The 23,215-nt window shown below is 32.8% G+C and overlaps 1 long non-coding RNA gene across 10 annotated transcripts; it reads right to left on the bottom strand.

The window, feature by feature from the left end:
- Window positions 1-7,570: 7,570 nt before the first annotated feature.
- LOC143253479 (uncharacterized) lies at window positions 7,571-21,754 on the bottom strand. Of its 10 annotated transcripts, none has more exons than XR_013029658.1 (5): window positions 21,636-21,740; window positions 19,811-19,864; window positions 19,071-19,331; window positions 14,596-14,967; window positions 7,571-9,760 (listed from the first exon to the last, which is right to left on the bottom strand). It is a non-coding gene; the product is annotated as an uncharacterized LOC143253479 (long non-coding RNA). The 10 variants fall into 10 exon arrangements; XR_013029660.1 differs by lacking the exon at window positions 21,636-21,740 and adding an exon at window positions 21,357-21,481; XR_013029657.1 differs by lacking the exon at window positions 19,811-19,864 and having other exon boundaries at window positions 21,636-21,754.
- Between the last annotated feature and the right edge of the window lie 1,461 nt (window positions 21,755-23,215).

Consider the following 23,215-nt stretch of genomic DNA (forward strand, 5'->3'; position numbering starts at 1 on the left):
GAATTTACAGTATTAATACTTTGATAATCGAACTTAAATCTGCTTTACTTACAAGTGGTTTAGATTAGATAAACTCCTGAGAGAAAAGTAGACGGCATTGTTGTACTGACCAACGCTTCTCGTGTCACGTAGACCAGAGTTCCAGGCCAGAAACTAGCATGGCCAAGTGGGTTAAGGCGTTCGAATCGTAATCTGAGAGTCACGCGTTCGAATCCCGCTCGCACCAAAACATGCTCGCCCTTTCAGCCGTGGGGACGTTATAATGATATGGTCAATCCCACTATTCGTTGGTAAAAGAGAAGCCCAAGAGTTGGCGGTGGGTGGTGATGATTAGCTGCCTTCCTTCTAGTCTTACACTGCTAAATTAGGGACGGCTAGCACGGATAACCCTCGAGTAGCTTTGTGCGAAATTCGAAAAACAAACAAACAAACTTCAGGAATGGTAACTGTTAAGGAGTAGCAACCGGTAAGTAGCCATACTTACCGTCTACAGGAATACTGTTAACTGTTAGTCGTATCTACCGTCTACAGGACTACTGTTAACTGTTAGTCGTATCTACCGTCTACAGGAATACTGTTAACTGTTAGCCATACTTACCGTCTACAGGACTACTGTTAACTGTTAGTCGTATCTACCGTCTACAGGAATACTGTTAACTGTTAGTCGTATCTACCGTCTATAGGACTACTGTTAACTGTTAGCCATACTTACCGTCTACAGGACTACTGTTAACTGTTAGTCGTATCTACCGTCTACAGGACTACTGTTAACTGTTAGCCATACTTACCGTCTACAGGAATACTGTTAACTGTTAGTCGTATCTACCGTCTATAGGACTACTGTTAACTGTTAGCCATACTTATCGTCTACAGGACTACTGTTAACTGTTAGTCGTATCTACCGTCTACAGGAATACTGTTAACTGTTAGCCAAACTTACCGTCTACAGGAATACTTTTAATTGTTAGTCGTATCTACCGTCTTCAGGAATACTGTTAACTGTTAGTCGTATCTACCGTCTACAGGACTACTGTTAACTGTTAGCCATACTTACCGTCTACAGGAATACTGTTAACTGTTAGCCATACTTACCGTCTACAGGAATACTGTTAACTGTTAGCCATACTTACCGTCTACAGGAATACTGTTAACTGTTAGCCATACTTACCGTCTACAGGAATACTGTTAACTGTTAGCCATACTTACCGTCTACAGGAATACTGTTAACTGTTAGCCATACTTACCGTCTACAGGAATACTGTTAACTGTTAGCCATACTTATCGTCTACAGGAATACTGTTAACTGTTAGCCATACTTACCGTCTACAGGAATACTGTTAACTGTTAGCCATACTTACCGTCTACAGGAATACTGTTAACTGTTAGTCATACTTACCGTCTACAGGAATACTGTTAACTGTTAGTCGTATCTACCGTCTACAGGACTACTTTTAACTGTCAGCTGTACTTATCGTTTTCAGGAATATTGTTAATTGTACTTACCGTCTACAGGAATACTGTTAACTGTTAGTCGTATCTACCGTCTACAGGACTACTTTTAACTGTCAGCTGTACTTATCGTCTTCAGGAATACTGTTAATTGTACTTACCGTCTACAGGAATACTGTTAACTGTTAGCCGTACTTATCGTCTTCAGGAATACTGTTAACTGAATAGAAACTGTCATTTTTATTTTGTTCTTCTTTTACCCTGAGGAGTTCATTCTTGTTGTTCAAGCATGACATTTCTAATCACATTAGTTGCCTGTATAGACTAGTCTTTGTGTTATCAGCCCCACTTAATCGAGCTTTGATTAAATACCAGCTGATAGAAATGCATATTTTAGAACATTTATTTGTTTATATCTTGTGGTTTTTCTGTATCAAATCAAAATTTAAGATACGTTATGTATGTACTGATCAATACACTATAAGAAATGATGGGTGAAAATTAGCTTTCTGGGATTGTAAGCTTATAAATATAATAGTTAGGAGATGCTGTTAAGGACCTTACACATCAAAATAACATTTTCCACTTTCTACGAAGAATTTGAGATATAACTTTTATTGATAGAAACTTATTTCGCAATGAAAGATAACATAAGCTCAGGTGGCGTTGTTACGGAAATTAACTTCCACTTCGGTTTTAAAGTCACCTGTGATTAGGATTTTCAACATCCTGTCAAGAAATTTGATATTTCTATTTATCAGCTGAAACCGGAACTTGACATGTACTCGTAGCTGTTTACATCGTTAGCTCCAAGGTTTAAAAATAACTTAATACTAGCTGCTCAGACGTTTTATCGCTCGTGGGATGACAGAAACTCCTGTGTCAAAAAGGTGCATCTTGAGAAAACGTCACGATAAAAGCCCAATACGATACATTGCAACTGTAGTTTCTAGGCTCTAGACACTTCTAACATCACAGTCGTTGGACATAGTAACAGATAACGGTGCACGTGTTTAGCCTTTGGTAATTGAACTAACGCTATCTTATGGTTCCGTAACTTTCCACAAAACTGTCAATCTATCAGGCAGTTATTGGATTTACCAATCAAATGTAAGACAAGTTAAAAATAAATAAAACTATTTTAAAATAACGTTACTAATCTGAGGATCGTTACACAGCTAAGAAAAAAAAAGTGAAAGTTAATACAATTCGAAACGATTCTTCAAGTTAAAAGATATTTCCGGAGTGTAGAAATATCAGTCAAAATAATAAATACCCTTTACAACCTTAAAAGCCAGAACATATGTATTTATATTAACTGATATCAACTCTTTGTTAATAATTACTGTAAGTAGTAAAACTGGAGGAATAATGAAAAGACCGACATGGTCAGGTGGTTAAGGCTCTCGACTCGTAATGGTCACAGGTTCGAATCCCCATTACACCAAACATTCTCACCCTTCCAGCCGTGGGGGTTGATCACACTAGTCGGTGGTAAAAGAGGAGCCTAATGGTTGGCGGTGGGTAATAATTATACTACCTGCTTTCAAATTTTATTTCAATCATATTTATTGGATCTAATGGATGAAGTTTACGACTTTACTCTAGTGCTTCAATTTATTACACAAACATGAGTAAACTGCGGATTGTTTCTTAGATAAATAAAGTTAATTGAAATGAAAAGTCTTAATTAGTTGAGCCTATTCAACTGACATGTAGTATCCGGAGAAGGAAATTTGTGTTTTAAAATTATGATTAACAGGTGTTACAGTTTTGAATATTACTGTAATTACTCAAACTTTAAAGTTTGACTGCCATGTTAGGTCAGTACCATTTCGACAACGACTCGTGGGAGACAAAAGGTAGATCTGAAAGTTATAAGTTTTTGTTTGTTTTTATTTTATTTTATAATTCAAATATTGGTTAGAGTAAGCTGGGGGCTCAATGATAATGTTCAGGCCAGAAGTTTTAATAAGATAGGCCTGAATACATATAAAGTTCTAAGGACGTGTCATAAAGTGGTCTCGTATATTCTAAGCTAGACTATAAATACGAAATTCTTCTGAGATGTTTAAGGTTGATCCAAGAATAACGCGAGTGAAAAGGTACAGTCCGCGACCCAGATCCCCACAACTGAGAGTTGACTACATAACAGGGGAACTAAACGCCACTGTATTTTTCAGTTAGCCATATATCTGGAGTACCTGAAAATATGTAATGGACGTTTGAAATCCACAGCTAAATTACTTTTGGCGGCCATTTTTTCAAGGTTGTTGCCAGTTCTAAAGAAAGTCACCAGAAATGCAGATTATTTTGTATTTTGACATCTAAGTCCAAGGTAACTTTGACAAAATGTATTTTAAAGTAGGTTTCAGTTGCAACAATGTTTTCTGTGACAACTGAGTAACAATAGCTTAGAACTAGTTTTCTAGTATTCACTGTGATCTACAATTTTTCTAAGATATCGACATGGCCTGTAGAGACTCAGAATCAATAGGTTTCTTCCCACAGACAAATTGATTGTCTATACTAACTGTAACGATGGTTGGCTGAGGCACTACAGTTTTTCTGCGGTGACTAGAAAAACCAAGATAGCCACCTGGCAGCCATATTGGATGTCGAAACAGGCTCACTACTAACAAATTATTTTTCACACACTCATGCAATGTTCGTGTCAAGTTTTCTAATGATGAGATATAACCTTCTAAAGATATCGCTGTGAAAAAAACCGGAGAAAAGATTAAAAACAATTAATAATTAAGAAATAAGGTCTATTAGTGAAGAAATTCAAAACACATTTAATTAAACTGTAACACATTTTAGGCCTATTAGTAAAGAAATTCAAAACACATTTAGTGAAACTGTAACACATTTTACTTCAGTATAAACTTTGTTCTCAGACATTTGTTTGAGGCATGTCAATACCTGTACTGTAAGCTAAGTAGATAAAAAAGAGAAGCAAACTGCTGGTACAGTTCTACCAACAAAATTGATCGAGTCAACCAATGAACAACTAGAGGCTGTAATGGGTGACAGCTAAAGAAGATAAAAATCTGCCATCAATGTTGGCATAGGTAAGTAGTTTGCACACATATGTGTATTTAAGACCATTTATAATGCACGTGAAATCAGTAGATGAGCAAGATCAAACACACTTGGATGATATCAGACTGAGGATGACACCTGGAGCTGTCATCCACTACAAAGCTAGATTGCCACTGAGATCTGTTGCCCATCTTTGTCCTGTACTAGATATAGGAATATCTGGGGAATATATGAGGCTTGGTTATTTGCAAGATGCGAGTACTGCAGCAAACAGCTCTCACACGGTGGGAGTTGTCCAGATTCGAATTCACCCCTTTTGCTATGGAACATTTAGTATCGCAGTTCATTGACTTCAAATACTTTTTTTGTTACGATTATACATTTGACAAGTAAATTTTGGAACAATGCAGAATATTCCATACGGAAGGGTCCAAACTTTGGATCCTGTATCAATGGTTTCCTATTCCAGAAAACAAGTTAACTGTGCTACATGAATTTTGTACTAGGATAAATGTATAATAATATGTTGAAGTTACTAAAAAAAAGGTACAAAGCTGTGGCCAAACAATCAGTTACGTGAACTGTTTTTAGATACGTCAAATGTAATTTCACCGTTTAAATTTTGTGTTTTTTATGTATTATATATCTAATTTGTGAATGCTACTACATAGATAAATTGGCTAAGAAGTGCAATCGTTGATTCATAAATCGACATGTACCTAACGAAAGGCTTCGGTTGGTCAACGGCAAGTTTAAAAGACTTATTGCGTTAAAATCCAAGAGTTGATTCCCCATGGTAGACGAAGTGCAAATAGTTTACTGTGTAACTTTGCACTAAAAAAAAAAACCCTGTAGTAAATAAACATATAGTTTGATAAAACGAAACGCACGTTTAAAATGTTCCTGTATATTTCATAAATCGATGTATATTTAACAAAGAGACAAGTGATTTAATAATATGATGGAAGATATTATAAATTGTGACGCAACTTTAATAAATTAGCAGATACATTTCTTATGTTATTAATTTATAATTATTAGTAACATTTCTAAACTGATAAGTTCAATTATAACCTTCCTCGGTTATCTAAATGAAAGGCCCACGAAGTAAGCAATGAGATGCACATAAAACTCAATTTAAAGTACAGAGTTACACTTGGAGCCACATATCACTTCTTTTCTCTTGCAAGCTCAATAAGCGATTTTTCGCTGACTCTTTATGCGGAACCTCTAGCGGCTCAGCGGTATGTCTGTAAACTTACAACGTTTTAAACCGGGTTTTGATACCCGTAGTGGTCAGAGCACAAATAGCCCATTGTGTACTTTTGTGCTTAATTACAAACAAACAAACTTTATGTGGCCAATCATAAGCCAAACATATTGCGCTATATATTATTTTTATATATTTCAAATTCAATGGACTTCAAGAAGCAGCGAAGTAGTAGATTGGATTGAAATGAAACTATTTTATTGTTTTGTTTTACCGAAATAGTTCTGATTACAAAGTTTATTTACTCATGAAATGATATACATAAAGTCAAGATTGTAGTCAAATCAAGAGTCGAAAAGAAACTGAATTATTAATGTTTTTAAATAAATAAGACGTGTCAAAACTTGGCGTATTGTACAACTGCGTCAAACAAAGGACGTGGACTCGGCCGATAGCCCGATGTAGCTTTACTATAAGAAAACACATAAACAAAGGACACGAAACGCGTTTTCTAGATCATGTATTGTTAGTGTCATTGTTATCGTTTCTGACATAAAAATTGTCGGTTTAAATCACTTTTTCCCCTCTCTCTGTGTACGTGATGCTGTTGTCCTCGGGCGATGTAATCTTAACGCAACTATTATCGTGAAAGAAAAGTTTTCCACTAACTGTTACATACATTTTATCTAACCTATATAAAAGCCAATGTATGACACGTCGTGTTTGATTTCTCGAAATAGGGAAGTCAAAAAAAGCCAAAACGCACTTATCCAAATAGAATAGTTCTGTTGCTTTTTGCCCATTATGATTTTAGTGACGTGTGTGCAAGGAATACGTGAAACCTTATAAGTGTAGTAAGTATTGGTATAATAAGTCCAAAGTAAAGATATAGTATTGGATTACCTAACCTAGAGCCAAGTGCATAAAATTTATCATGAACATAAATATATCGATTCAATATTAAACTTAAATTGTTTCTTAACTGAGATATTTTCTGTTCTGTAAACAACAGATTTAATAAAAGAAAGCTCTTTAACCAAGGGAATCTCTAAATGAAAAAAATAAACAAACAAACATTTTTCCAGTTGTCTATACATTTCACTTCATACTTTCAGCATATGGACTCACATGGTTATTAATTTATACTTTTGTTTCCAATCAACGACATAAAATCCATAGCTGGAACGTTTGTTTTGAATTTCGCGCAAAGCTACACGAGAGCTATCTGCGTTACACATCCATAATTTAGCAGTGAAAGACAAGACGGAAGGCATCTAGTTATTATCATCTACTGCCAATGCTTGGGCTACTATTTTATAAACGAATAACGAGACTGATTAAGCGTAACATTTCACGGCTGAAAGAGTGCGCGTGTTTGGTGGGACAGGGATTCGAACCCCCGATCCTCAAATTGCGAGAACCCTAACTATCTGGCCATGCCGTGCCTTCTTGGAACGTAGTGTTATCAAAACTAACTGGCTTATCTATATATATATATTAGAAGTTGTTAGTCTGATTTTAACCAATTATCATTCTAGGAATACGCTACGAATTCATTTCATGAATGATCATAATTTTTATTGGCTAACAAAAGAATATATCGACGTTTCACTCTCTTGATTGCACTTTTCTACCTCTTTGTTGGTCAAGTTTGAATTCCCAGAAATTATTTATTTTAGTTAGCTCTGAAATGTGTTTAAGGTATATTACGTGGGTGGAGGTGGTAGTACTTCTTCCGTCATTTTTGACGCTAATTTAAGTTTTATTGCAAATGTCATATTTCTTCTACTAGTTGTTTTCCTCTACTTTTAATAGATAAAATCCTTGCTGTATTCATGATACGAACTTTCGACAGACAATAATCTACGAGGTTTGAAACCTTTAATTAAAATAGATAAAACAAACTTACATCCTTCAAGGTTTACCATAAATTAGTAACTAGATACCAAATATAGCCATGTTATTACGGTATTTTTATACTTTTCATGATTAAATATAAAAAATGATCATAACCTTCTTTGTTTAGTCCTCAGCAAAATATCGCAAAAATATTAATAATTAACAATTACTAAGATTAGGTGTAAGTTATCTCAAGTAGTTATATGTCTCCATCTAGTGTAGCAAATTAACACTAATTTATATCTAATATTTAATTCACTGGTTTCGCAAACTAACACGCGATGGAGCAAAATACTTGGAAATTCTAACAAGCCTTTGAACTCGCACGTTTTCAAACTAAATTTTTTTTTAGTTTAATTTCAACATGTCTCACAAAGTCTGATCTATGTGAACGTTCAGATAACGTTTTATATGTTTCATCACACATTTTGAAGATATACATTTGTGAAATAAATACAAACTGTGGAAACACACTGAAAACTTTTGGTTCCAGAAATTCCTAATTTCCAAAAATGAAATTTAGTATGACACACTATATACAATGGACAAGTAAATTTAGGAAAATAAGATTACAAGTTTTTATTACTTATATATATTATTTCCATTTTTTATATGCTGCATTTTTGAATGAAGATTTAAGTTTTAAAGGCTTAACAGAAGTGAAGCCAGCCAAGAATAGGGAGTTAGTTTAAGCGATGTGTAACCAATATCAACTCAGAATTAATTCGATCATCGTAGACCTGTTTCATCAATAAAATATTCAGTTCCAGGCCACAAAAATGACTGAATATTGTTCGTACGTTTGTAAAAAGTATTGTATATAAATTAGTTGTAACAACTATTTGTAACAACCGTTATTACAAACTGTATTATTGTTTCTATATTAAAATATATTCCAGTTAAGAAAGGAAAGTGTATCATTTTTGTTGACAAATATAATAAATTTGAAACATATCAGCCTACAATTCACTTCTAAGTTCAAATTAAAATTTCCGGTTATTTGAAGTAGTAATATATAATATACGTGACATAACAAATCGGGGACTCGTCCGAGATATATTATAATACGTAACAGAAATTCTATATTATTAGAAATAACAATAACCCTACTTCTAGTTTTCTGTTTTCCAAAATATATGAGAAACGCGAGAAAACTATTTAATAGTAATAAAGTCATATAAAAATGTATTAACAAATGCTTACTTTAGTAACACATATTTACTGATGTCACTTTGTTACAAATCATTTTTAATCTTACACACGGATACTTCTCAAACAAACAAATAATTGTGAAACCAATTAAAAGAAACGTTATAGAGCATTTGTTTATAACAAAAAAACGTCACTGCTCTTCTATCTTCCCTATAAACACAGGGCTACAGAACCCTTCTGTCTCCTCTACAAACACTGGACTCTACAAACAGTCCTTCTGTCTTCCTTACAAACATTGGACCACAGAAACAGTCCTTCTGTTTTTCCTATAAACACTGGGCTATAGAGCCCTTCTGTCTTCTCTCCAAACACTGGGCTGTAGAATCAGTCCAATTTCTGTACTCTGTCACAAACTATGATAACTGATGAAGATTAGACAATAGCCAGTGATGGTTCATTTAAAATAATATCATTAATATACCAAATTTACATTTGTTATGAACTATAAATAAACTTTGATATGAGTACTTTATTATAATGGGTCTAGAATAGATTCAGTACCATACAATACCAAATTTTTCCTTTCTTATAAATTAGTGGTAACAAAACATTGAAATGAATATTCATAACGGATAAAGAATAGTTTCAATGCCATATCATTAAAACACTTATTTTCCTTTCTTACAAAGTAATGATAACAAATCATTTAACTAAATATTTATAACTGATCTAAAGTGGATTAAATACCATACTACTAGTTGTAGGTAGACAACGATTAAAGGCAGTGAAAAAAGTTTATAGACTACACTACAGACTTCTCAACTTGAAGCATGTCAAATTTCACGAAAGTTTGAGAAAGTCAGAAAATATATCTATTTTGTCTTTCATCAGATGTCAGGTTTTAGAACAACAATCCATTTCACTCTGTTCTTTCACAAAAATTTCAAAGTACTAGTAAATGATAGTAACAGCATATAAGATACCTGTACCACTTGCCAACTGCACCTGCAAATATACAAGAAAACACTAATATACAAGGTGTATCAAGAATTGTCTCCTCAGTATGACTTTCTTTTTGTATTATCTTATAAGCTACTGCAAACTAAGTATTTTAAAAAAATTACCACAAATCACTTTTTTGTCAGAAAATATTATACCTCATGCTTCCTGCCATAAAATCTCAGCTTTTTTGTTACCTGGATTGTTTGCATAAACTTTCAACTACCTATCTATTTAGTCAGTTGGGGTTGAGTACATCATATTAACAATTTTGGTGCCTAACTATATTACTATATGGTCTCTGTTATCACATTCAGTCATATTCTGTCTCACAACTATGCATATTGACTATATCAATTTATGTAAGTTTCTATTGCAGAAGGCTCCATCATAAAACTGTCATGTCAATATTACACAATTCCTCCCTGGCTGCTTTCCATAACCCATCTAATGCAGAATGACAATAGTTTCCATGTGCCTGTTTCAACAATCTCATCACAGTAATCCATAAGCTCTGCAACTGATGTCTACATTAATATGTACTTTTGCAAGAGCATGAATTTCTATTTAATTCTTCAAATGCTTGAAGTATGTGACAGGTGAAAAAAAAGTTTGTGTGTACATGAATTATGAGAACTTTCCCAACAGAATATCCTTCTTGATTATCTTAAATGCTGTTGACTGGAACGTGTAGATGGTTTTTATCATTGACTTCTGTGTTCATGGATTCTCACCTGTTACAAGACACAACACTTTGCACATCACAGCTGTTGTATGACTTGCTGTTGGTCTATTTCTGGAAGGACCTGGTACCTCAGTTTGATCCATATTCTTTTGTTTTTCACTAATATTAAATACAAGGAATATTGCAATCTTGGAAGTTCTAAAGCTCTGATACAGACAAAACTTCTTGACATAGCTGAATTAACAGTTTGCATTTTAAAGGACCATTACATACCATTCTAGTGTGAATTTCTTAATATTGGCTGTGACTACCACAACTTTCAAAATATTCAAAATTGTTTTAATATACTTAAATTTCTTTAAAACTCACATTAAATCTCTGCTTTTTACATTCACATGTCATAATGATGAGGTGTACAGAAATTAATACTCTATATAACAACAACATAAAGTGCTCATTACCCATATTGTAATGGAAAGAACACACAAACAAAAGAAATCAGATATTCCATACCCTTGTCCCATCATTCCTTTTCAAGATTGCATGTGTTTATATTGGATAATGTAAAGTCTCACCTTTAAAAAGTCAGAAAATCCTTCTCAGGTCCAGAATGATCAACAATCTGGATTACTTCCTACAGTGTGATGAGTCTCAACCTTAATGTGCCCATGGAATTTGGTACAAATACAATCACAAAGGGTTATCCACTCAAAACCATGAAAATGCCCCATCTCCCTTTTATAAAAAATGCTTGAGAGTGATACATTTAGATCTGGACCATCTTTAGTGAGGAATATGTTCCATACTGATTTCCCATCCTATGCAATATTTCCTGATACATTGATCTATTAGTTTGAACACACATGAAAACACAGACAGATACACACATGGACAAGACCTATTGAAATACCTCTGCTCTCTCCTTCCAGGACTGAGGGTAATAAACATGGGTCTGTTATACTTGTGATTGTTTCATGTCAGCACCACACACACATTATTTGAAGCTCTGCTAATATTTATCATCAAGATACATCAAAGCCAAGCCCCAAGATGCCATTTCTTTCCACAATTATTTCTTTTCTTCTGCAACTAAATTTAAAACACTAATTTTATGTAACTCACAGAACCATAAAGACCAGTGTGAATTCATCAATACATTGTGTTAATTTGGTAACAGTCAAATCCTTATAAATACAGTCCAATGAGCCAGTTTTAATAACAACACATTGTTTGAGTGAGATCTTGTTTCACATTTCTTACTTCTGGCTATTTCATACCTACTTTTAAAAGAATAATTTTTTAGTGATATGGACTTTTTCATTTGATAAAACCTAAACAAATTTATCTACACTGTTCTCCATTTGTAGTATTCATTATGCAGTTAGTGAATAAAGTGAAAGTTTTTATTATTTCATAGTCTTCAGTGCTGATTGAAGGTTGGAAACCATTTTAAATAAGGATAATAAAGAACTTGGGAGAAATGGTTTTCTTCTACCAAACATTCTGACTAATGCCTTTTTTCAAAGGTCTTTGAACTTCATTTTGTAAACTATGACATTCATAGACCCTTGAAAACGATGTTAGGATATTAAACATGTTAGGATATTAAACAAGATGGAATCCTGAATAGTCATGGCATTAGAAATTTTTTAAAGCAGAATCAGAGTAAATTAATTTATGATACTTTTATTTTTTATTAGATATAGTTTTATGGGCCTGCAATCCCAAGCATGAGGTGAGTATATACCCAATTCAATTTCATTATTCACCAGGATCTCTCTCAGCCTACCTTCAAACTGAACTTCTCTTTGGCAGGATAAGAGTAAATTAATGTATGAGACCTTGGACGTGATCAAATAAATCAATCAAAAGGGTTCAACCTCCTGATTCTAAAACTGTATTTGGCCCAGTATGGCTAAACAGTTGGGGCACCCAACTTGCAATTTGAGAGTCAGGGGTTTGTAGTCCTGTCACACCAAATATAATCAGCTGTGGTTGTGTTGTTCAATTTAATTATTCATTGGTAATAGAGTAGCCCAAGAGTTGGTGGTGGGTAGTTTTGACCACCTGCCTTTCCTCTAGTTTTACACTATTAAAATAGGGATAGCTAGTGCTGAGAGCCCTCTTGTAGCTTCGCACAAAATTCAAAACCAAAACTGCAATTTGATCCCAAATTGGTCAACAGATGATAAAGCTATGAGATAAAAGTTTGTTCTTTGAAAGACTCACAGCTATTCAATGAGCTATTGTGCCACAGCTAAAAAACTTTTAGCTGAAGTCCTTTGTTGTCTTCATTGAAAATGGTCATGGAATTGTTTTTATTTACTGAAGACGGTTATCTTCTCATGTCTATAATATTCCTAAATTTTCATAAATTTGTTTGTTTAATAAAAGCTCATATAAAGGATTGGTCTGTGGACAGTATCATGGTTTATTGATACTGTCAAATAAAAGGTCACATTTAGTATCAATGGTAATATAATTTCCAAAGTTCATGGTGTATAACTACTGTAATAAAATGTCACATATAGTAACTGTGGTAATATAATCCTCAAAGGTCATGGTTTATAACTACTGATAAATAAAAGGTCACATCTGTATATTTTATAATATAATCCTCAAAGGTCATGGTGTATAACTACTGTCTAATAAAATGTCACATCTAGTATCTGTTTTAACATAATCTGCAAAGGTCACAATATAATCTTTGGTTTATTATGAAAGGTGTTCTGTACAATTTACTGATTGTGCTGTAATGTGACCACAAGGAAGAATATTCATTTGCCAAATAATTCTTGAGTTGTTTGCAATGATAATTTTTATTTGTTTGACTCTCATGTTTAACTTCCTTAGATACATACAGTGGTTGAACAAAAAATAGCCCCCCTTGAAAATGTCTTTAATTTGTTATACCTTTTATTAGATAATGGAGAAATATGTAAACCTATGTGTTTAGAAAGTATTCAATCTGTTCAAATATGATCTCAAATTCTAGTTTCAACACTGTCTTTTATCAATACTCGAACTTTTAATGATTTTAGTTACATTTTCTTATAAACAGTGTCATACACCTGCTGTAGTTTCTTATATCTTCTTATTCTAATTAGCCAACAGAATGATCAAGCAAGCTAATCTGCAATAATTGAGCATAAAAATGAAACTCAAAATAACACAAATCAGTTTCACAAGTTAATATTTAGTCGGCATTCCCTCGGACTTCAGTACTGCTTTGCATCGACGTGCCATGCTTTCAGTGAGTTTGTGCAGATATTCCCGAGTGATTGACTGCCATCCTTCTTTGAGTATTTCAAAAAGTTCATTTTCCATGTTAAGCTTACGATCTTTCATTAAGTGGTTTAATTAAATCCATAAATTTTCAGTCGGATTGATATCATGCGATTGACCTGACCACTTAATAACATCAGACCTTTTAATGATTCCACATCAGATAACTCTATGTGGAATGTTCTTATACTCTGACAATAAGGTTTCTAAACCACACAGTTCAATGTTGAGTTCATCAGGTATTTCTTTCATGTAGTGTCTTTCACTGTCACCAGGATAAACTGGATTGTTTTATGCATAATAATATAATAATAAAGCTGTAACAAACACTAGGAGGATATAATTATTATAACTGGCTGTGCAAAGTGGTTCATTCATTAAAAATAATATGTAATTATTTACATATTCCCTTTTTTTCTTTTTAAAATCAGTTATTTTATTCCATAATCTAGTAAAACTAGATAAAAGGCAGTCAATCAATTTTAAAATTTTCCCAGAAAACTAACCCAAGGCAGCTAGTCATCATCACCCATTGAACTCTTGTCTGACCAAATGGTGTGATTTTACTATCACTTACGTAATGTACGTATAGCCCCAAAGTACAAACCACACCTCTACATTAATGGGTCACTGGAATCCTAAGATTCAAATTTCAGGCACATGTAACCACTAGGTTGGTTCTAACCCTGCACAAAGGGATGTTAGGGAAGTGGTGTAAGTTGATATCATAATAAACTGAGAATGCTGGATAGTAGAAGATAATAACAATATGTGTATATTGTGTCAATTTAAACAAGCTCTATATACACACCAATTAGTTAATACTTTATAAAAACTGATTTTATAAGAGTTAATAATCCAAGAAACATACCTGAGAAATGACATACAAGTGTGATACCAGTGGAACTGTAGAATGACTGGAATGTTTGAAGTGTGAAAGGTTTTATCAAGTTGGATCTGTACTGTATTTCAGTGATCTTCACATCAAATGGTGACCCTGACCTGGTCTAGTATTTCAGTGATCTCAAAGTCAAATGATGACCCTGACCTGGCCTAGTATTTCAGTAAACTTCATGTCAAATGGTGACCATGACTTGATCTAGTATTTCAGTGAACTTCAAGTGAGGACCATGGTTTGGTCTAGTATTTTAGTTCAACCTAAAAATGCTAAAAATAGGGTATTGGTTCATTCTGGAAGGTTTACCATATAGCCCAAATCCTGTGTGCCTGGTCCATGGAAGCACTGTTAAAAAAAACACACCTGTAAAGAAGCCATTATTTCCAACTGACAGTTTTTTGTTTTTTTACAATAGATAACAATGCGAGATTTAATACCTTTTATTAACCAGACAAGTCTAGCAGAACTATGAATATGCTGGTATTACAGTGAGTATCGAGCAAACTTATTATTTTAAGATTGTATACAACAGCAATGACATTCCCTACAGTAAAATAAACTATAAAATAGCACAAATTAAGTACAATTAGTTATAAATAACACTATTATATGTACAATAATTATTATTATTAGATCACTAATTGTTTTTCTGTAACTAGAAGCATAACAAAAAATATACCTATTATTATCTGAAAGAAATCAGTAAGTAACAATACTGAACATAAGCATGGTAGCCAAATCAGTAAGTAACAATACTGAACATAAGCATGGTAGCCAAATCAGTAAGTAACAATACTGAACATAAGCATGGTAGCCATGAAGTTTGTCAGGTTTTGATGATAAAAACACTTTTCTCAAAGCAATAGACTTTGTCTTGCTAAGTCGCCAGCAGATGGACAGAGCAATTATGGCTCCTTCAAATTCAGTACCTACACATAAATCCAAAACGTATTTATTTAGGCAAACATTTAAGGTTAACAAAGTAAGTCATAAAGACAGCTTACAAGAATAATAAGTCTTTTTTTTTTAACTTGATTTTTTTTTACAATAAAAACTTTAAAAGGTGATAATGCCAGACTTTGAAGTCAGTATTTGTCAAAAGAAGTAAAAAATGAGGTCAGGCAGAACTGGAATGTATAATTCTGTTGAAACGACAGCTATATTAATCATCTAAGCTGTCAGTTCTTGAATGGCACAAATACCAGTCCTGCCAAACTCCCCTCTCAGCAACCAGTGTGTTAAAACTTAGGATTACAGTATCTTAATTGGCTGGAGCTTTAACCAAATGTACAGAATCATAATTTGAGAACCAATCAATCTCAGTTCTTTAAAAATACATACATTTATAAATACAGTTCACCCAATTAACTACAGAACACTGAGTAACTGGTTCTTAATTATGTTTATCTATCCTAAAGATATAATCCTGCTCAAACACCTAAATGAATAATAAATTCATAAACAAGATTAGGCATGTAACAAAACTGTTTAACTAAGCAAGTCTTTTCTAACTTATTTTTAATATGTTCTGTACCCTCATCATAGTCCATTCGGGCACAGGACTGTTTACAATTAATAAATGTGGTAGTAACACCTAACAACAGCTTGTGCACACTTAGTGAAGATACAGATAGTATTAATATAAAATTATTCTCAGAAATAAAACCAGATAACGTATGTACATGATATATATATCTTCCAGCAACAATGTCAAATTAATTAAATCTTATTCTTTGTTTAAGTTCATTTCATTAACAGTTAATGGGTATTATAGCTATTATAAATTTTTATTTTTATTATAAAGATTACTTCATATTGTTAACTTATATTATAGATTAAGGATCAGCCTAAATACACTAGACTGGCCAAGCCAAGTGCAACTTTTACCACAGTGTTGACTATGACATTTAATATATTTACCTTCTTTTATTAGTTTGTTATTTCTAATTTTATTCCTATGCTTATATTGTTAATTATTATTTCATATCATTAGCTCAGTGTATGGATTTAGGATTAATATATGTGTCATGGGCCAAAGAAACCTTCTGGGCAACTATTAAACTAATGGTACCAAATATCATTAAATACGGCACTCAACTGATGAAACAATACATTCTAATAATTATAAGTAAGAATGTGGGGGCAGCATATTTAATAAGCTATGTTTAGTTCTGTAAGCAGTTTGCTTTAACAAGAAGTTAATATTATTCCCTGACAAATACATTATATGAAAAAACATCATATATTTAATAAGCTATGTTTAGTTCTGTAAGCAGCTTGCTTTAATCAGAAGTTAATATTATTCCCTGACAAATACATTATATGAAAAAACATCATATATTTAATAAGCTATGTTTAGTTCTGTAAGCAGTTTGCTTTAACCAGAAGTTAAGATTATTCCCTGAAAAATACATTATATGAAAAAACATCACAAAGGAAAATATACGATTATAAGTTTTTGTCACTTTGATGAGTTACATAATGACGTAATTGCCGACCATAAAAGTTAATGATTGTCTCAGTGAACGTGAAGTTTATTATTGTATTAGAATAACTGACAATCACCAAGTTGAGAAATAAACTACTGCTAAGATTTAACAGTTTTATTGTAATATTAGACACATTTTAAGATAGATTTATGTGGTGTACTCAACAACAGAAACACTACAAGTTATCTTTAAACATTTTTAACACTACAAGTAAACTTTCAACATCTTTAACACTACAAACAAACCCTCAACATCTTCAACACAACAAGTAAACCCTCAACATCTTCAACACAACAAACAAACATTCAACATCTTCAACACAACAAGTAAACTTTCAACATCTTCAACACTACAAGTAAACTTTCAACATCTTCAACACTACAAGTAAACTTTCAACATCTTTAACACTACAAGTAAACTTTCAACATCTTCAACACAACAAGTAAACTTTCAACATCTTTAACGCTACAAGTGAACTTTCAACATCTTTAATACTACAAGTAAACTTTCAACATCTTTAATACTACAAGTAAACTTTCAACATCTTTAACACTACAAACAAACCCTCAACATCTTTAATACTACAAGTGAACTTTCAACATCTTTAACACTACAAGTAAACCTTCAACATCTTCAACACAACAAGTAAACTTTCAACATCTTTAACACTCCAAACAAACCCTCAACATCTTCAACACAACAAATAAACATTCAACATCTTTAACGCAACAAGTAAACTTTCAACATCTTTAACACTACAAACAAACCCTCAACTTCTTTAATACTACAAGTGAACTTTCAACATCTTTAACACTACAAGTAAACCTTCAACATCTTCAACACAACAAGTAAACTTTCAACATCTTTAACGCAACAAGTAAACTTTCAACATCTTTAACACTACAAACAAACCCTCAACATCTTTAATACTACAAGTGAACTTTCAACATCTTTAACACTACAAACAAACCCTCAACATCTTTAATACTACAAGTGAACTTTCAACATCTTCAACACTACAAACAAACCCTCAACATCTGTAATACTACAAGTGAACTTTCAACATCTTCAACACTACAAGTGAACTTTCAACATCTTCAACACTACAAGTAAACTTTCAACATCTTCAACACAACAAGTAAACTTTCAACATCTTTAACACTACAAACAAACCCTCAACATCTTTAATACTACAAGTGAACTTTCAACATCTTTAACACTACAAGTAAACTTTCAACATCTTCAACACAACAAGTAAACTTTCAACATCTTTAACACTCCAAACAAACCCTCAACATCTTTAATACTACAAGTAAACTTTCAACATCTTTAACACTACAAACAAACCCTCAACTTCTTTAATACTACAAGTGAACTTTCAACATCTTCAACACTACAAGTAAACTTTCAACATCTTCAACACAACAAGTAAACTTTCAACATCTTTAACACTCCAAACAAACCCTCAACATCTTTAATACTACAAGTAAACTTTCAACATCTTCAACACCCCAAGAGAAATTTCAACATCTTAAACACCACAAGGGAACTTTCAACTTATTTTCATACAGAAAGCTCTAAGGTAGTGGATAAGTGTCATATTTTCAATTAAAAATGATCTCCTGATAGAAAGGCCTAAGGTAGTGGAAAAGCATCATATTTTAAATTAAAAACAACAGATTTTCTGATAGAAAGCCCTAAGGTAGTGGATAAGTGTTGTATTTTCAATAAAAACAACAACAAACAGATCTTTTGATAAACATCAGACAAGCTAAGCCACAAACAAAAGAATATTCAATGAAGAAATAAAGAGAATATTTGATTTAACTAGACTGTATATTAAGATGTGTGAGAAACAAACAGACTGGAAACATTTAAGGGACAGTTAAAAGATCCTTATCTAGATATGACACAACATAAAAACAGTTTGTGTACCTTCTGGATCACTGAATGACTCACCAGCTTTGTATCTCTTGAGATGAATCTCTGCAAAACCAGTCACAACAAAGGACAGCTTGAGATAAACAAAGAAATTTTGCTTTCTTTGCCTAGTGCACAATATCTTGATACATTCTCTGTTCCATCACTGACCAGATATCAGTTTTAGCTGACTTCATAGCAGAGAATATTTTAGTTTTAACATATTTTAATGCAAGATACTCTGAAATGTCCTTCTGAGCAGAAAAAGTCATTTAACAAAAAAACAGAGAGATCAGGTGGCTAGAACAAGATAATGATAGACAACATGAACCATGAGTTACCAGCATAACTGTGTAGAAACAAAGTAACCAATAATTTGAAATAATTTTATATTACTATAGAAAGTAAAAAACCCATGGTAAACTTGCATATCACATAAGCAAGGTACTGTTAAAAATATAATAGGCCTAACACTATTATCTTATCATAATTAACATTTTATATATCTAAGAATTAATTTTAGAAGCTATTTAAATAATGTAAATGGATAGTAGTTAAGTATCTCAGATGCCTTATGGCTAATTATCTATTAAAATGCAAAATATTTTTATTTTTAGCAATTTTTTGTAAAAATTTTGTCAAATGTAATTATTCTGGATGAGATACTGTTTATGTGTACAAGAAATGTCTATTTTATTTTTCACAACACTGAAAGAAACCATGAAAGATTTTTTAAACCTAAAATTCTTATACTCTGTGTTTCTCATCTGGTAACATACTGAAAAAGTAATTAGTATAACAGCAGTCCATAGCATATTTTCTCTGAACTGGATCTGAAACATAAAAATCATTAAACATGAAACATTAACACAAGAAACAAGTGGATAAAGTTTATAAGCACAGTCATTTATGTAGTTCTTACAGGAGTTTACAAGAGGCATTAGCTTATGAAGATTGACAAGTTACAGGAGTTTACAAGAGGTATTAGCTTATGAAGGTTGACAAATTACAGGGGTTTACAATAGGTAATTAGCTTATGAAGGTTAATGAGTTACAGGGGTTTACAAGATGTATTCACTTATGAAGATTAACAAGTTACAGGGGTTTACAAGAGGTTTCAACAATTTCTGAAAAAGTAAATGGTAAGCTGAATTTTTATTTCTACTTTTCTTGAGAATAAGTGAGCCAAATCTCCCTTAAAATCCCAAATGGTTTCTTGTTGTCTGGATATCATGCTATAAAATCCTTGCTGTGTAGTTTGATAACCAGAAATTAAACTTAAATTTGTTTATTTTCTCCAATTTTTGATATATAGCTGTCAATATGATAAATGAAATATTCTAATACGTTTTCTATCTCACATTTCTTTCAGACTAGTCATCTTGAGGAAGAATGCCATAAAATGGCTTAATCACTTTCAGGAACTAAATTAAGAAAATTAATTATTAGAGGAATCTAATAAACAGATTACTATATTTACAATCATGTCTAGAAATTTAACTGAAAACAAAAGAAAAATTACTCGATGTGACATATTTAGAGCAATTAACATAACTGTATGTCAAAAGCCAGTTAACAATAAACATCTTTGGTGTCATACGTTTAGGATAACTAGCATGACACGATGTCACGAGCCAATAAACACTATAAGAATACATACAAAGCAAGTGGCTGTTGAAGTATGTTATGCACTGTAGTTATAATCATAATTAGAAAATTTGTAAGCCATTATTAATAGAAGTCACTCGTGTAAACAGTGATAATATACGTAATGATTATGCGCCAACAAACACCTACATCTAAAGAAGAAATAATGACAATTTAATTCTAAGAAATTACTCCACAAATTTGTAATTTACAACTATTTCTGTAGTAATGCCAATTGGATTTTTTAGCTCTAGTACACAAAGAGAGGCTTTCTTGGTTTAATTACGTTACTTCTGTGTCATAGTAATGCTGACATGATTTAAACACGATAATTAAAATGTTTAAGTTGTGCAGGAATGCAAGTTAACAAAAGCACTTTGTACATATTTCAAGTACGTTGGATTGCATATTAAGATATTTTTACTTTAGACAGTACGAGAGTAGCTACAACACTGATTTAAGGAAAAAATGAAACTAGAAGAGTATTTTAAAAATCAAAGTGTCTTTGAAAAAGCGGTTTTCTACATGTAGTTTGAAGTACGGTTATAGAAAAAATGGTATAGTTTAGTTAATCCATGTTAGCCTTTGGATACGAAACTAAACGAATTTAATACGCATGCATTAACTCCTAAGTTACGAACTGAAATTAAATAAACTTAATATAATGAATTGACTTACAAAATTATAACTTCGTTAGGCTAAGTTTACATTGTAATGAAAGTGACTTAACACTATTTAATTTTAAATCAAATTAATGACAGAAATGACAAAATGAAAATACATTCTGCAGTACCATTCTTGCATTATTAATAAACGTTTACAATTACCAAATAATCGAGAAAGGTACGTTCCAAACGTGGACTTTTAAAGAGAGAGAGAAAAAACTTTCGTTCAAGATTGCTCATTAATAGTATGGTTTTATACTTACTACACATGTTTATAAATATTTTAAACTACCTGGAATAATCCTAGAAACAAACGTATTTGATTCACGCTCTAACCTAAAACTGACAGCAACAAACTGTTTACACACAACTGATTGTCATTAATTCAACCATGTTAAAAAAGAAAGAGGAAGCTACGTTTTCAGTTATTTCAAGCTTCCGTTTATTTCGTTTTGTATTAAGAATCTGTTTGTTTTGCATTTCGTGCAAAGCTACTCGAGGGCTATCTGCGCTAGTTGTCCCTAATTTAGCAGTGTAAGACTAGAGGGAAGGCAGTTAGTCATCACTACCCACCGCCAGCTCTTGGGCTACTCTTTTACCAACGAATAAGGGGATTGACTGTCACATTGTAACGCCACCACGGCTTAAAGGGCGAGGATGTTTGGTGCGACGGTGTTTCGAACCCGCGACCCTCAGATTACGAGTCGAGTGCCTTAATCACCTGGCCATGCTGGGCCATTTTGGGAATCTAATATATATTGTGTGTTTGTGTATGTGTGAGTTTCTCTTATAGCAAAGCCGCATTAAGCTATCTGCTGCGCCCACCGAGAGGAATTGAACCCCTGATTTTAGCGTTGTAAATATATATTGTCAACTGTGATGTCTGTTCGAGCGTTCGCCTGTCTCCTGTTTGAAAAGTTGTGTAAGTAGACAAAGTTCAAATTTGCTTTTGAAAAGACAGGCTAACTGACATGAATAATATTGGTGTCAATGTTTATTTTGCAAGCAGGATATTCTACACTAAATTATTAGGAGTTAACCCGACTTTCATTCACATTTCAAAATATGACGTGACTTACAGAATAAAAATTTAGATTTAACACACGTTATTGTTGAGCGGCTCTTAGCATGACTGAAATACTCAGCAATTACTTTTCGCAGTGGGCGGTGTAAGTAGTTAAGAGCTTTGACTCTGAGTGAAACCACGAGTGTAACATAGTTAACCTCTTTAAAGTCCACGAAATAATTTAAAGTGATAGACTAACTTAAAATTCACCTGTCAGTTATGTAAATTGTTCCTGTACCTTGGAAGAATCTGGCATGCTGTTATCTTTGTTCTTTCAGATTGGAGAATAGAGAGATAACTCACTGGATATTCAGATTCACTATAATACTGCAGTAAAGATGCTTACAAATATTTGCCCTTTAAGTCTTGATTCTGTATTTGTGAAGTGCTTGAATAAAGGTAATTCCACTTTGGTCAAGTTTGTTTACAGTCTTTCTTTGTTTAAGACCCAGTTTATAATGTGGTACTTTCAGGAAAATTCGATTTTACAATAAATAACAAATAGGAAAAACCGCAATTAAAAGCATATTCCATCAATAAATTAGAGTAAAATTATGGGTTTGATAGCTTGAGGGAGTTTTAACTTGTATGAGAAATAAACGGATTGGACACATTTCAAGGATAGTGAAAATAATATTTGTTTAAACAAAACAACAACAAATAATGTATAGACAAATTGCCTCCACTTGAGGCCCAGTATGGCCAGGTGGCTTAAGGCGTTCGACTCGTAATCTGAGGGTCGCGGATTCGAATCCCCGTCACACGAAACATGCTCGTCCTTTCAGTCGTGGGGGCGTTATAATGTG

Source organism: Tachypleus tridentatus, chromosome 6 (genome assembly GCF_004210375.1).
Source record: "Tachypleus tridentatus isolate NWPU-2018 chromosome 6, ASM421037v1, whole genome shotgun sequence".
Classification (NCBI taxonomy): domain Eukaryota; kingdom Metazoa; phylum Arthropoda; class Merostomata; order Xiphosura; family Limulidae; genus Tachypleus; species Tachypleus tridentatus.